Source organism: Scyliorhinus torazame, chromosome 7 (assembly GCF_047496885.1).
Source record: "Scyliorhinus torazame isolate Kashiwa2021f chromosome 7, sScyTor2.1, whole genome shotgun sequence".
Taxonomy (NCBI): domain Eukaryota; kingdom Metazoa; phylum Chordata; class Chondrichthyes; order Carcharhiniformes; family Scyliorhinidae; genus Scyliorhinus; species Scyliorhinus torazame.
In genome coordinates, this window is record NC_092713.1 from 42,283,454 (window position 1) to 42,297,930 (window position 14,477).

The 14,477-nt window shown below is 48.2% G+C and overlaps 1 long non-coding RNA gene across 6 annotated transcripts in view; it reads right to left on the minus strand.

The window, feature by feature from the left end:
- Positions 1 to 14,477, minus strand: part of LOC140426172 (uncharacterized) — a 112,660-nt gene that overhangs the window by 2,014 nt on the left and 96,169 nt on the right. For 3 of the 6 annotated variants that reach the window (XR_011948144.1, XR_011948143.1, XR_011948145.1), the window contains one exon: positions 284 to 2,233. This is a non-coding gene — a long non-coding RNA (uncharacterized lncRNA). Of the gene's footprint in view, positions 1 to 283; positions 2,234 to 6,615; positions 6,771 to 14,477 lie in introns of those variants that run through there. The other 3 variants (XR_011948147.1, XR_011948146.1, XR_011948142.1) reach the window with 3 other exon arrangements.

Sequence of the window (14,477 nt, forward strand, 5' to 3'; positions counted from 1 at the left end):
AGGTTATGATACTATTCCGGATGCCTGGTCTCAACAAAGATTAAGATACAACACCAGACGTGTAACGTTTTTAAGTTTTAAGACAGTGCAGAAAACATAGACTAATTCTGGGAATGATAATATAAGAATTTAGGCTTTGTTATTTTATAAACAAAACTTTATTAAAAGAAAAGAAAACAATATTTAAACTTTCAAACTTCACACTTCTAACACTGACACATTATATGCAGTTTCTTAACTTTAACACAAGATTCTATTAAAATTCAGCTTTCGTTCAACTTACACATCCAAGCAAAGGCAGCCCTTTCATTTGGGAAGCAATCTTTATTCTGTTAGGACATCTCTTTCAGAATCCATTTTCAAAGCTTTCTCTCTGTGTGGCAGTTTTTCATGACCTGTTCCATGGCTGCTTACATCTTTAAGCTAGCAGGCTTCACAACCAGACTGGCTGCTCTCCACAGCCTTCTGCTTCCAGGTTTCCTGACCTGTCTTCTTGGCTGTCCATCTGCTTTTGCCTTTGTTCCCAAAATGAATTCTCTGTCCCTCTCTCAAAGCTCTCTCCAGCCCATAAAACAAAACTTCTCCCCCGAGATGACCAAACTTGAATCTATTCTTGTTATTTGGCTGATAACCCATTCCTGTTGACACAAAAGATTAGATTTATGACATTCATATGCAACTACCATCCATTAATAGACCATTAGGTCACCAGACTCTGTTAATGGGATATCGGTTGGTCAGCAGGAATGTCCCGAAAGACAATCAGCGGGAGCCTCCAAAACCCTGCCGGGCCGGAGAATTCCCCGGGGGGCGGCGCAAACCCCACCCCGACGCCGGCTGCCGTATTTTCTGGCGGGGTTCACTCGACGCCGGTCAGGGGCCGTTGGCAGCGCCCCCACCTCCCATCCCGGCAATTCTCCGGGTCCTAATGCCGTTTCTGGCCAGTCCCGCCGGCGTGGATTAGACATGGTCCCACACGGCAGGATCTGGCAGGTAAGTTGGCTGGGGCAGTCCTCTGGGAAGTGGGGGGGGATCCGACCCCGGGGGGGCCCACGGTGGCCGGGGTCGGGGCCCACCGATCTGCAGGCGGGCCTGTGCCATGGGGGCACTCCTTCCTTCTGCGCCGGCCCCTGTAGGGCTCCGCCATGGCCGGCGTGGAGAAGACAACCCCCCCGCACATGCGCCAGAATACGCCAGCCGGTCTGCGCATGCGCGAAACCACACCGATGGTTCTGCACATGCGCGAGATCGCCCTGGCCCTTCAGCGCAGGCGCTAACTCACACAGTCCCTTCGGCGCCAACTGATGTGGCGCCAACCCCTCCGGCGTCCACCTAGCCCCGGAAGTGCAGAGAATTCCGCACTTTTGGGGGCTGTTGACGCCGGAGTGGTTAGCGCCGGTTTTCCCGCCAGCGTGGGGACTTAGTCTCCGGAAAGGAGAATCCCGCCCAATGAGTCCTTGGTGAATCACATTATGCATTCCCTAACAGGTTTAAGTCTGAATGGGAACATGTGACTCAGCCAGGTGTGGGCGTATCCCTTTGAGTTCAGGCATTTTCCTTCAATCTGTTTAAATCTTTAAGTTGTCTGCTTTATTTTTGGACCCCATTTCAAAACCCAATTTTCTCGTTTCTCCCTTACCATAATACAAGACAACAATGTTGACAACCTCCTGCCTGACCTACTGGTCGGTGACATTGCAATTGGCCATGCTCTCTTCACAAAGCAACTTGCTCAGATACTTTAATCAATCAATTTCAGTCTGAGAGATCAGCCATTTAATAACAGGCTATACGGTTCCATTTCTTTCACTTGAACTGGTTGTGCAGCCTCTTGCTTCACATGAACAGTTTACAAACCTATTGTGATGTCTGATCTCACTGATGTTCATCGTGAGCGTGAGGCTTGTTCTGTGATGTCAGGGTTTGGCTCAACCAGCTAAATGTCTCACCGTGGTGAAGGTTTCGAACACTCTTAGGGGTTTCACTTAGATCACAAGGAGAGAATGAATTAGATTGTTAAAAACTGGTTTCCGGTGAACATGGCGAGTGGGCAATAGTGATGGATTGTTCACCTTCTCCTTTTCCTGGTGAAGGATTTTTCCAATGTTTCAATGTACTTTGAAATAGTGACTGTGCTTCTGAACTTTGGAGCATGTATATAGCTCAGCAAGGTGCTCCAGCGGTGCTGAATACCACTGATCAGGATCCACTGATGTTCGCTTGGTGTCAGAGGCTGCAAAACCAAACAAACACAGTTAAGTTTTTTTTTAATATTTAAAAAAAATAAAGGATAGAATGGACGGTAAGGGCAGTGGTGTAGCTTTGTTGTTTAAGGATGGCATCCGGGCAATAGTAAGGGATGATATTGGTGCTATGGAGGACAAGGTTGAATCAATTTGGGTGGAAATCAGGAATAGTAAGGCGAAAAGGTCACTGATAGGAGTAGTCTATAGGCCACCAAATAGTAATGGTACAGCGGTTATCATGGGAGATTTTAATCTGCATGTCGATTGGTTTAACCAGGTTGGTAAAGGCAGCCTTGAGGAGGAGTTTATAGAATGTGTCCGGGATAATTTCCTGGAACAGTATGAAATGGAACGTACAAGGGAACAAGCGGTCCTAGATCTGGTCCTGTGTAATGAGGCAGGATTGATTAATGATCTCATAGTTCGGGATCCTCTTGGAAGGAGCGACCACAATATGGTGGAATTTAAAATACAGTTGGAGGATGACAAGGTAAAATCAAACACTAGTGTTTTGTGCTTAAACAAAGACGATTACAATGGGATGAGAGAAGAACTAGCTAAGGTAGACTGGGAGCAAAGACTTCATGGTGAAGCAGTTGAGGAACAGTGGAGAACCTTCCGAGCGATCTTTCACAGTAGAATAGAATAGAATAGAATTTACAGTGCAGAAGGAGGCCATTCGGCCCATCGAGTCTGCACCGGCTCTTGGAAAGAGCACCCTACCCAAGCCCACAACACCCTATCCCCATAACCCAGTAACCCCACTCAACCAACACAAAGGTTCATACCGACAAAAAAGAAAGACGGTAGAAAGGGGAAAAATCGACCGTGGATATCTAAGGAGGTGAGGGAGAGTATGAAATTGAAGGAAAAAACATACAAAGTGGCAAAAATTAGTGGGAGACGAGAGGACTGGGAAGTCTTTAGGGGACAACAGAAAGCTACGAAAAAAGCTATAAAGAAGAGTAAGTTTATGAAAGTAAACTTGCTCAGAACATAAAAGCAGATAGTAAAAGCGTCTACAAATATATAAGACAAAAAAGAGTGGCTAAGGTAAATATTGGTCCTTTGGAAGATGAGAAGGGAGATTTAATAATAGGAGACGGGGAAATGGCTGAGGAGCTGAACAGATTTTTTGGGTCAGTCTTCACAGTGGAAGACACAAATAACATGCCAGTGACTGATGGAAATAAAGATATGATAGGTGAGGACCTTGAGATGATTGTAATCACTAAGGAGGCAGTATTCGGCAAGCTAATGGGGCTAGAGGTAGTCAAGTCTCCTGGCCCTGATGGGATGCAACCCAGAGTGTTAAAAGAGATGTCTAGGGAAATTGTAAACGCACTAGTGATAATTTATCAAAATTCACTAGACTCTGGGGTGGTCCCAGAGGATTGGAAAGTAGCAAACGTGACACCACTGTTTAAAAAAGGAGGTCGGCATAAAGCGGGTAATTATAGGCCGGTAAGCTTAACTTCGGTTGTAGGGAAAATGCTGGAATCTATCATTAAGGAGGAAATAGCGGGGCACCTGGAGGGAAATTGTCCCATTGGGTAGACGCAGCATGGGTTCATAAAGGGTAGGTCGTGTCTGACTAATTTGGTAGAATTTTTTGAGGACGTTACCAGTGCAGTAGATAACGGGGAGCCAATGGATGTGATATATCTGGATTTCCAGAAAGCTTTTGACAAGGTGCCACACAAAAGGTTGCTGCATAAACTAAAGATGCATTGCATTAAGGGTAAAGTGGTAGCATGGGTAGAGGATTGGTTAACTAACAGAAAGCAGAGAGTGGGGATAAATGGGTGTTTCTCTGGTTGGCAACCTGTAACTAGTGGGGTCCCTCAAGGATCAGTGTTGGGCCCGCAGTTGTTCACAATTTACTTAGATGATTTGGAGTTGGGGACCAAGTGCAATGTGTCAAAGTTTGCAGACGACACTAAGATGAGTGGTAAAGCAAAAAGTGCAGAGGATACCGGAAGTCTGCAGAAGGATTTGGATAGGTTTGGTGAATGGGCTAGGGTCTGGCAGATGGAATTCAATGTTGCCAAGCGTGAGGCTATCCATTTTGGGAGGAATAACAGCAGAATGGATTATTATTTAAACGGTAAGATGTTAAAACATGCTGCTGTGCAGAGGGACCTGGGTGTGCTGGTGCACGAGTCGCAAAAAGTTGGTGTGCAGGTGCAACAGGTGATTAAGAAGGCTAATCGAGTTTTGTCTTTCATTGCTAGAGGGATGGAGTTCAAGACTAGTGAGGTTCTGCTGCAATTGTATAGGGTGTTGGTGAGGCCACATTTGGAGTATTGTGTTCAGTTTTGGTCTCCTTACCTGAGAAAGGACATATTGGCACTGGAGGGAGTGCAGAGGAGATTCACTAGGTTGATCCCAGAGTTGAGGGGATTAGCTTATGACGAGAGGTTGAGTAGACTGGGACTGTACTCATTGGAGTTTAGAAGGATGCGGGGGGATCTTATTGAGACATATAAAATTATGAAGGGAATAGATAGGATAGATGTTGGCAGGTTGTTTCCACTGGTCGGGGAAAGCAGAACTAGGGGGCATAGCCTCAAAATAAGGGGAAGTAGATTTAGGACCGAGTTTAGGAGGAACTTCTTCACCCAAAGGGTTGTGAATCTCTGGAATTCCTTGCACAGTGAAGCAGTTGAGGCTCCTTCTTTAAACGTTTTTCAGAAAATGATATAATCAATAATCAGTAACAAATGCAATGTCAATCCCCATATCATTAACAATCCCATCCTCCCACCAAACCCCCAAACAACTGCCCGCATGTTAACATAAACAAATAACAAAAAGGAATCAGGAATCACCCATAGTCACCATTAACACATACAGCCCCCACCCCCAATTCTCCCAACCCCCTCCCCTAATGTTCGATGTAATCCAATTCTCAAAAGTCCATAATGAATAACGCCCATGAATTATAGAAGTCTTCCATCCTTCCTCTAAGTTCAAATTTGACCTTCTCAAGAGTCAAGAATTCCAGCAGGTCCCCCCGCCATGCCAGGGCACAGGGTGGAGAGGTTGATCTCCATCACAACAGGATCCGCCTTCGGGCGATCAACGAGGCGAAGGCTACAACATCTGCCTCGCACCTGTTTCCAACGCTGGCTGGCCCAACACCCCGAATATGGCCTCCTGAGGGCCCGGGTCCAGTTTCACGTGCACCACTTTAGAGATTACCCTAAAAACCTCCTTCCAGTAATCTTCCAGCTTTGGACAGGATCAAAACATATGAAGCTGGGATGCGGGGCCCCGCCGCAATGTTCACACACATCTTCTACGCCCTCAAAGAGCCGGCTCATCCTCGCCCTTGTGAGGTGTGCTCTATATACCATCTTCAGCTGTATCAGCCCCAATTTCGCGCACGAGGTGGAGACGATTAAGTTAAGTAGTTAAGTATAGTTTCAAAACAGTTCCTGAGCACCAAACTCACGGAATGGCAGAGCTGGTCAGTCAGAGACTCCAAGAAAGGCCCTAGCTATGAGACTGATTAACCGTCAGAGATTATTTAGGTGAGTGCCTATAGCAACATTTAGAAATAATTATGAAGGCTTTTTGCTGAAATTTCATTCTTCCACCCAGAAAAACTAGCACCCCTGTAATGACGCAGAGAAGGTTGATGGTAAACGTAAAATAGATTTATTTATGCATAGCGCAGTATTTCACTCCCAATGCAATCCTAGCAGATCCTGATCTGGGCCTGCTTTTAACCTTTGCTCATCACGAACCCCAGGTGAAAGGCCTCCAACCCTGACCTGGGGAGCTCGTACTTCACGAATCCCACGGGGAGATCAATGAAGGTTTCCCCATGGTCCTTGTCAGGGTTATGACAATCCCCACGATTCTCATTACCACACCTGTGTTTTTCAGTACAGATTCTCTACTATCTGTTGAATATTGGTTTCAGTGTGGCAATGGAGCCAAACAGTGCTGATGGGAACCGTAGTTGGAGCAGAATCTAATTCTTGCTGGGCTATTTACATGTTGGAGCCAAGACATTTCAACAAGCCATTGCCAAGAGAATGGCCGGGATAAGGAACCAATTCCATTATTCTCTATTCTGTCATTCAAATAGCAGGGGTTAAATGTTTGCCTGGGACTTTAGAGTGTGTCTATCAAAGATGAAAAACTTTTGCCCAACCTCTAGAATATCTCAAACAAAACCAATGATGTTAAGTAGCTGAATGTAGTTACACAACAGTGCCTGAGAACTAAACTCACAGGCTGGCGGAGCTGGTCAGTCAGAGAATGATTAACCGTCAGAGATCAGGCTCCAGGCACCTGACTACCCATGAGGAATGAGATGGGGAATTTACTCATAACAAACACAACTGTTCTATCCCACCTTGCAGCAATATTATTAGCTGAGTTTATAAGGTCCTTCACAAAATGCAGGATAATCATGTTGAAACAAAGCTTCCATGTCCAGCAACTTTCCATTAAGTCTATGGGTTGACGGTATTGTTCACGCTCCCTTTGCATAGTAAAGTTGTTCAGGTCTTCATGCTGATTGCATATCTGCCAGTAAGTACGTGTGCAAGCTCCATTTCTTTCATTTATACAGTCTCCTGCCTCAGATATAGTTTGCAAACCTATTGTGATGTTTGATCTCACTGTGATACACATTGCGAGGGTGAGACTTGCTCTGTGATGTCACTGTTTTACCACTCAGTTCAAGGTAGCTTTTGATCCTGATGAAATTGTGTTTGACAAACTGCCTTGCACTTCATTTAGGGAACTGCCTATAGCAACATTTATCCATCCACAAATTACACAGTCCCCCCAAAATCCCTCAATGCTACATCTGTGTTCCCAGTGGTAAGTTCCAGTGGTATCACTGTAATAAGAACTAGAAAGCAAATCTTGACTTCTTCAACTCCAATGTTATTGTGTTCTACAATCACTTCTACTTTAACTCCACAGTGCTACTTTGTATTCCCTTTATATACCTGTGCAGTCAATCAAACAATAAGTGTGGTCTATTAAACAAAGCTCCGATTCTAACTTAAACACTGGGGAACATTAACTCTTACACTGTCTAAAAATGGGCCTGCAGTCTGTTTCAGTCTCACAGAATTAAGCTGCATGAGCAGAACAGTGGTTTACAATAGACATCAGGCTTCCTGAGGCGATGTCTGGCTGAGACTTTAGGGTGCATCTAGAAAACATTTATCATTTTAGCCCAATGCTGGAATATCTCAAACAATGCAAATCATGTTAGTAGTTGAATACAATGGTTATGGTCACCAAACTGAGACTGGCTGCATTGGTCAGTCAGGGACTCCAAGCAGTGATTTGAGAGTGGAACTGATTTAACAATCAGAGATTAGGCTCCAGGCACATGGTGCGGGATTCTCCGACCCCCCGCCGGGCCGGAGAATCGCCGGGGGGCGGTGTGAATCCCCCCCACCACCCCACCTCGACACCGGCTGCTGGATTCCCCGGTGCCGGTTTTTCGGCGGGGGGCGGGAATCGCGTCACGCCGGTCGGGGGCCATTGGCAGCGCCCCCCCCCCCCCGGCGATTCTCCGCTCCGCAATGGGCCGAGTGGCCGCCCGTTTTCAGCAGGTCCCGCCGGCGTAAATCAAACCAAGTCCGTACCGGCAGGACCTGGCTCTGCAGGCGGCCTGCGGAGTCCTCGGGGGGTGTGTGGGGGGGGATCTGGCCCCAGGGGGGGCCCCTGCGGTGGCCTGGACCATGATCGGGACCCACCCGGGTGGGCCTGTGCCGTGGGGGCACTTTCCCTCCGCACCAGCCGCTGTAACGGTCCGCCATGGCCGGCGCAGAGAAGAACCCCCCTGCGCATGCGCTGGGATGACGGCAGTACACGCTGGTGCTCCCGCGCATGCGCCAACTCACGCCGGCTGGCAGCGGCCCTTCGGCGTCGGTTGGCGCGGCGCCAAACCCGCCGGCGTCGGCATAGCCCCCGAAGGTGCGGAGGATTCCGCACCTTCCGGGCGGCCCAACGCCGGAGTGGTTCACGCCACTCCTCGGCGCCGGTACGGCCCGCCCCGCCGGTTAGGGGAGAATCCCGCCCCTGATAACCCATGACTCAAGACCACAAATACAACTATTCCATCTTACTGTGTACAGCACTATTAGCTGAGTTTGCAAAATCCTTCATAAATTACAAGATAACCGGGGTGAGAGTGATGAAGACTGCCCTTGTGTTAATGTATTCTCCTATACAATTAACTAGGCGGAAATTTGCACTAGACTTCTCGGATGCGAAATGAAATTTTATTGGTATCTATTGATTATAAAGAGTGTAATCTTCTTGTGGTTACAAAATCAAATGCTCTCAATACAGGCCCCTGCAGAGATTAGGCCAGGGGAGGGGGGAGAGAGAGAGAGAGCGTGCAGTCTCCACACAGACAGTGACCCAAGCCAGGAATCGAACCTGGGGCCTTGGAGCTGTGTAGCAACAGTGCTAACCACTGTGCTATCACATTGCCCACTCATTATCAATTGAGATGATTATACTTAGTAATTGACAAACGACTTGGAATTCAAAATACAGTAATGATTTCTTTGCTCAAAGCAAAATAGCTGCGCAGATTAGAAGTAGAATGGAAATACGAAAATACAAAATAAAGATAGTATATAGCTAGGCAAACAGTATAAGATGATTCTAGAATGAAATAATAGCCTAAAATTATTACCTTTAAGGAATTTATCAGTCTAAGTCAATCTATTCCTACCCCTGTAATATGTTGATTGGTTTGGATGAGTCTTCAATACATTTGGTTTGATAATTGGGTTGTCAATCTTCAATATGCAACATTAACTTAGAATTATCAGCCATGTTGCATCTGTGAATTCTTTAGTGGGCATTGGTATGCAAAATCTGTTCTTATCATGGACTGGTACGCACTTTATCCTATAATTCCTTCTTTCGGACAATGGAAGGCTCATATGAACTCTAATGTCAACCTGACCTTCAGTAGAAATGTTGCATTTGCTTAGCTCGTTTGCAAACTATTTCAAATGCTGTGCCTTCGCTTTGACTTATTTCTGCAAGCTATGTGCTTTGTAAACTGATGTTAAATTTGTACAGTTTTGCAGTGTCATGATGGAATCCATTTTAAAATGATTTTTGAACTGAGTTTTTTAAATCTATAATCAAAGGACTATTACCTTTTTACCTATCAGAACCAATTGGTTTCCTTCAGAGGCACCTGATAACCCATGACTCATGACCACAAATACAACTATTCCATCTTACTGTGTACAGCAGCATGAGCTGAGTTTGCAAAATCCTTCACAAATTACAAAATAACCGGGGTAAAAGAAACTTTCCAGTATCAACAATCCGCCATTGAATCTACCAGTTCATGACATTACCATTTTTCACACTCCCTGCTTATCGTATTCTGTCACAGAATAATCAACTAAAAGTATATTTGTATAGCTCCATTTCCTTTACTTAAACTGGCTGTGCAGCCTCCTGTCTCAAACTTGCATAGTTTGTAAATCTGTTATGATGCTTGATCACCACTGTGACTTGTTCCGTGATGTCATGGATTAGTCTTTCAGTTAAAGGTGCCTTGATCGTGATGAAATTGTATTTGGCAAACACCCTTGAGCTTCATTTTGGGAACTGCCTATAGCAACATTAGGGGTGGGTAAGGGTGGATCCGGCTGATCACGTGGAACGTGAGAGGCCTGAATGGGCCGGTCAAGAGGGCCCGGGTGTTTTCGCACTTAAAGGGGCTAAAGGCAGACGTAGCCATGTTACAGAAAACACACCTGAAGATCGCGGATCAAACCATGCTGAGGAAAGGATGGGTGGGGCAGGTTTTTCACTCGGGGCTGGATGAGAAGAACAGGGGGGTCGCAATCTTGGTGAGTAAGCGGGTGGCATTTGAGGCGATGGGTATTGTGGCAAATAAGGGGGGTCATTATGTTATGGTGAGTGGCAGGCTGCAGGGGGCCCGGGTGGTGCTAGTGAATGTGTATGCTCCGAACTGGGACGATGCAGGGTTCATGAAGCGGATGCTGAGCCGGATTCCGGATCTGGAGTCATGTAGTTTGGTAATGGGGGGGGGGGACTTTAATACGGTCCTGGACCCGACATTGGATCGGTCTAGGTCGAGGTCGGGTAAGAGGCCGGCAGCGGCCAAGGTCCTGAGGGGGTTCATGGACCAGATGGGGGGAGTGGATCCGTGGAGATTTGCCAGGCCAAGGGCGAAAGAGTTTTCTTTCTTCTCCCATGTGCACAAGGCTGACTCGCGGATTGATTTTTTCGTGGTAAGCAGGGCGCTAATTCCGAGAGTGGAGGGGGCTGAGTACTCGGCCATTGCGATCTCGGACCAGGCCCCGCACTGGGTGGAGCTGGGGATGGGGGAGGAGAGAGGCCAACGCCCGCTGTGGCGAATGGGCGTGGGACTACTGGCGGACGAGGTGGTCTGTGGGCGGATCCGGAGGTGCATCCAAAGATATGTGGAGGCCAATGATAATGGGGAGGTTTCGGTGAATGTGGTCTGGGAGGCGCTGAAGGCAGTGGACAGGGGGGAGCTAATCTCAATCGGCCCACAGGGAGAAGAAGGAGAGGATGGAGAGGGAGAGGTTGGTGGGGGAGATACTGAGGGTGGATAGGAGATATGCGGAAGCCCCCGAGGGGTTGTTGAAGGAGCTCCGGAGCCTTCAAACGGAGTTTGAATTGCTAACCACGGGGAAGACTGAGGCCCAGTTGAGGAAGGTACAGGGAGCAGTGTAGGAGCATGGGGAGAAGGCAAGTCGGATGCTGGCGCATCAGCTGCGGAAGAGGGAGGCGGCTAGGGAGATTGGGGGAATTAGAGATAGGGGGAATATGGTGCTGAGCTCAGCTAAGATAAATGAGGTCTTTAAGGACTTTTATGGTAAATTATACGAGTCAGAACCCCCGGAGGGTGGGGAGTGAATGAGGCAGTTCCTGGACCAACTGAGGTTTCCAAAGGTGGAGGAAGGGCGGGTAGAGGGATTTGGGCCCCCGATTGAGATGGGGGAACTAATTAAGGGGTTGGGGAGTATGCAGGCAGGCAAGGCCCTGGGGCCAGATGGGTTTCCCGTAGAGTTCTATAGGAAATTCTCGGCGTTGTTGGGCCCGTTGCTGTTGAGAACGTTTAACGAGGCTAAGGAAAAGGGAATTCTTCCCCCGACTATGTCGCAGTCTCTGATCCCGCTTATCCTCAAGCGTGATAAGGACCTGCTGCAATGCGGCTCCGAAAGGCCGTTTTCGCTCCTTAATGTGGATGCCAAGCTGTTGGCCAAGATCTTGGCCACTAGGATTGAGGACTGTGTCCCGGGAGTGATTCATGAGGATCAGATAGGGTTTGTGAAGGGCAGGCAGCTGAATATGAATGTGCGGAGGCTTCTGAATGTGATCATGATGCCCTCGGAGGGTGGGGCCGCAGAAGTGGTAGCGGCAGTTGACGCAGAGAAAGCCTTTGACCGGGTGGAGTGGGAGTACCTGTGGGAGGTGTTAGGCAGATTTGAGTTCGGGGAGGAGTTCATAGGGTGGGTCAAATTGTTGTATCAGGCCCCAGTAGCGAGTGTTTCGATGAACCGGCGGCAGTCGGGGTACTTTCGACTATATCGTGGAACGAGGCAGGGGTGCCCCTTGTCCCCCCTGCTGTTTGCCCTGGCGATTGAGCCGCTGGCCATGGCGTTGAGGGAGTCCAGAAACTGGAGGGGGTTGGTTCGGGGGGGGGAGGAGCATCGTGTTTTACTGTATGCAGATGACCTGCTTCTATACATTTTGGATCCGGTGGAGGGGATGGCGGAGGTCATGCGGATACTTAGGGATTTTGGAGACTTCTCGGGATACAAGCTAAATGTGGGAAAAAGCTAGCTTTCTGTGGTGCATGCGAGGGGCCAGGAAAAGAGGTTGGGAGAGCTACCGCTCAAGATGGTGGAGAGGAGCTTTCGGTACTTGGGAATCCAGGTGACCAAGAGCTGGGGGGTCTTGCATAAGCTCAATTTAGCGCGGCTAGTGGGTCAGATGGAGGAGACATTTAGGAGGTGGGAGATGCTGCCAATCTCCCTGTCGGGCAGGGTGCAGTCTGTAAAGATGATGGTCCTCCCTAGGTTCTTGTTCGTCTTCCAGTGCCTGCCCATTCTCATCCCCAAGTCCTTTTTCAAGCAGGTAAATAGGAGTATTACGGGATTTGTGTGGGCAAATAAGACCCCGCGGGTTGAGAGGCTGTTTTTGGAGCGCAGTCGGAGGGGGGGGGGTTAACGCTGCCGAACTTGTGCAGCTACTACTGGGCAGCGAATATGTCTATGATTCGGAAATGGGTAATGGAGGGAGAGGGGGCGACGTGGAAATGGTTGGAAGCGGCGTCCTGTACAGATACTAGCCTGGGGGCACTGGTGATGGCACCGTTGCCACTTCCGCCGAAACGGTATACCACGAGCTCGGTGGTGGCGGCGACACTGAGGATTTGGGGGCAGTGGAGACGGCATAGGGGGGAGGTAGGGGCCTCAGTCTGGACCTCGACACGGAACAACCACAGGTACGTTCCAGGTAGGATAGACGGCGGGTTCCTAAGCTGGCACAGGGCGGGAATCAAAAGGGTGGGGGACTTGTTTATCGATGGGACTTTTGCACTCTGAGGGCGCTAGAGGAGAAATTTGGGTTGCCCCCGGGGAACACTTTTAGGTACATGCAGGTTTGGGCGTTTGTGAAAAAGCAGGTGGGGGAATTCCCGCTGCTACTTGTCCAGAGGATACAGGACAGGGTGGTCTCGGGCGGATGGGTGGGGGATGGCAAAGTATCGGACATATACCAGGAGCTGTAGGAGGCGGAGGAGGCCTCGGTGGAAGAGCTGAAGGGCAAGTGGGAGGAGGAGCTGGGTGAGGAGCTGGATGAGGGCCTGTGGGCTGACGCCCTGGGTAGGATCAATTCCTCCTCATCTTGCGCCAGGCTGAGCCTGATTCAGTTTAAAGTGGTGCACAGAGTGCATATGACAGCAGCGAGAATGAGTAAGTTCTTTGGGGTAGAGGACAGGTGTGTGAGATGTTCAGGGAGCCCAGCGAACCATACCCATATGTTTTGGACATGCCCGGCACTTACGGAATTTTGGAAAGGCTCTGCAAAGGCTATGTCCAAGGTCACTCGGGTAAAACCGAGCTGGGGGATAGCGATATTTGGGGTATCGGATGATCCGGGAATGCAGGAGTCGAAAGAGGCCGGAGTTCTAGCCTTTGCCTCCTTGGTAGCCCGGAGAAGGCTCTTGTCAATGTGGAGGGACGCGAAAACCCAAAGCGTAGAGGCTTGGGTCAATGACATGGCGGGGTTTCTCAGGTTGGAGAAGATAAAGTTTGCCTTGCGAGGGTCTGTGCAGGGGTTCTCCAGGCGGTGGCAACCGTTCCTTGACTTTCTCGCGGAACGTTAGATGGAGGTCAGCAGCAGCAGCAATCCAGAGTTTGATTTCATTTTATTTGTAAGGGGCAAATGCCCCACCTTGTTTTGTTTTGTTTGCTAAATTGTTAATTTTACTCTTTGCATTATATTTTCTTTTGTAGTGGTTTGTAAAAATTATTGAAAAATTTTGAATAAAAACATTTTTTTTTAAAAACAATCAGCAACCAGGTTCCAGGCATCTGAGATCTATGAAATATGGCACATAACATGTGGAGACAAATCAGCAAATATGAACGGACAATTGTATGTTTCTACGTTCTTAAACCTCCATTGAATCTATTGGTTTTCAACATTACCATTGTTTATGCTACCGTCACAAAATAAACTGGTTCAGATCTTCTAGCCAATCATGTCCAGCCCTAGAACATAGAACATAGAGCAGTAGAGCACAGTACAGGCCCTTTGACCCATGATGTTGTGCCAATCATTTATCCTAATCTAAGTTCAACCTAACCTACACCCCTTCAATTTACTGCTGTCCATATGCATGTCCAAGAGTCGTTTAAATGTCCATAATGACTCTGACTCCACCACCTCTGCTGCCAGTGCATTCCACGCACCCACCACTCTCTGTGGAAATAACCTACCTGACATCTCCCCTACACCTTCCAATCACCTTAAAATTATGTCCCCTCGTGACAGCCATTTCCGCCGGGGGAAGTCTCTGGCTATCCACTCTATCCATGCCTCTCATCACCTTGATGTTGCCGGCTTTGGACTGGGGTGAGCACAGTAAAAAGTCCAACAGGTTTGTTTCGAATCACTAGCTTTCGGAGCACTGCTCCTGAGGATTGAAACAAA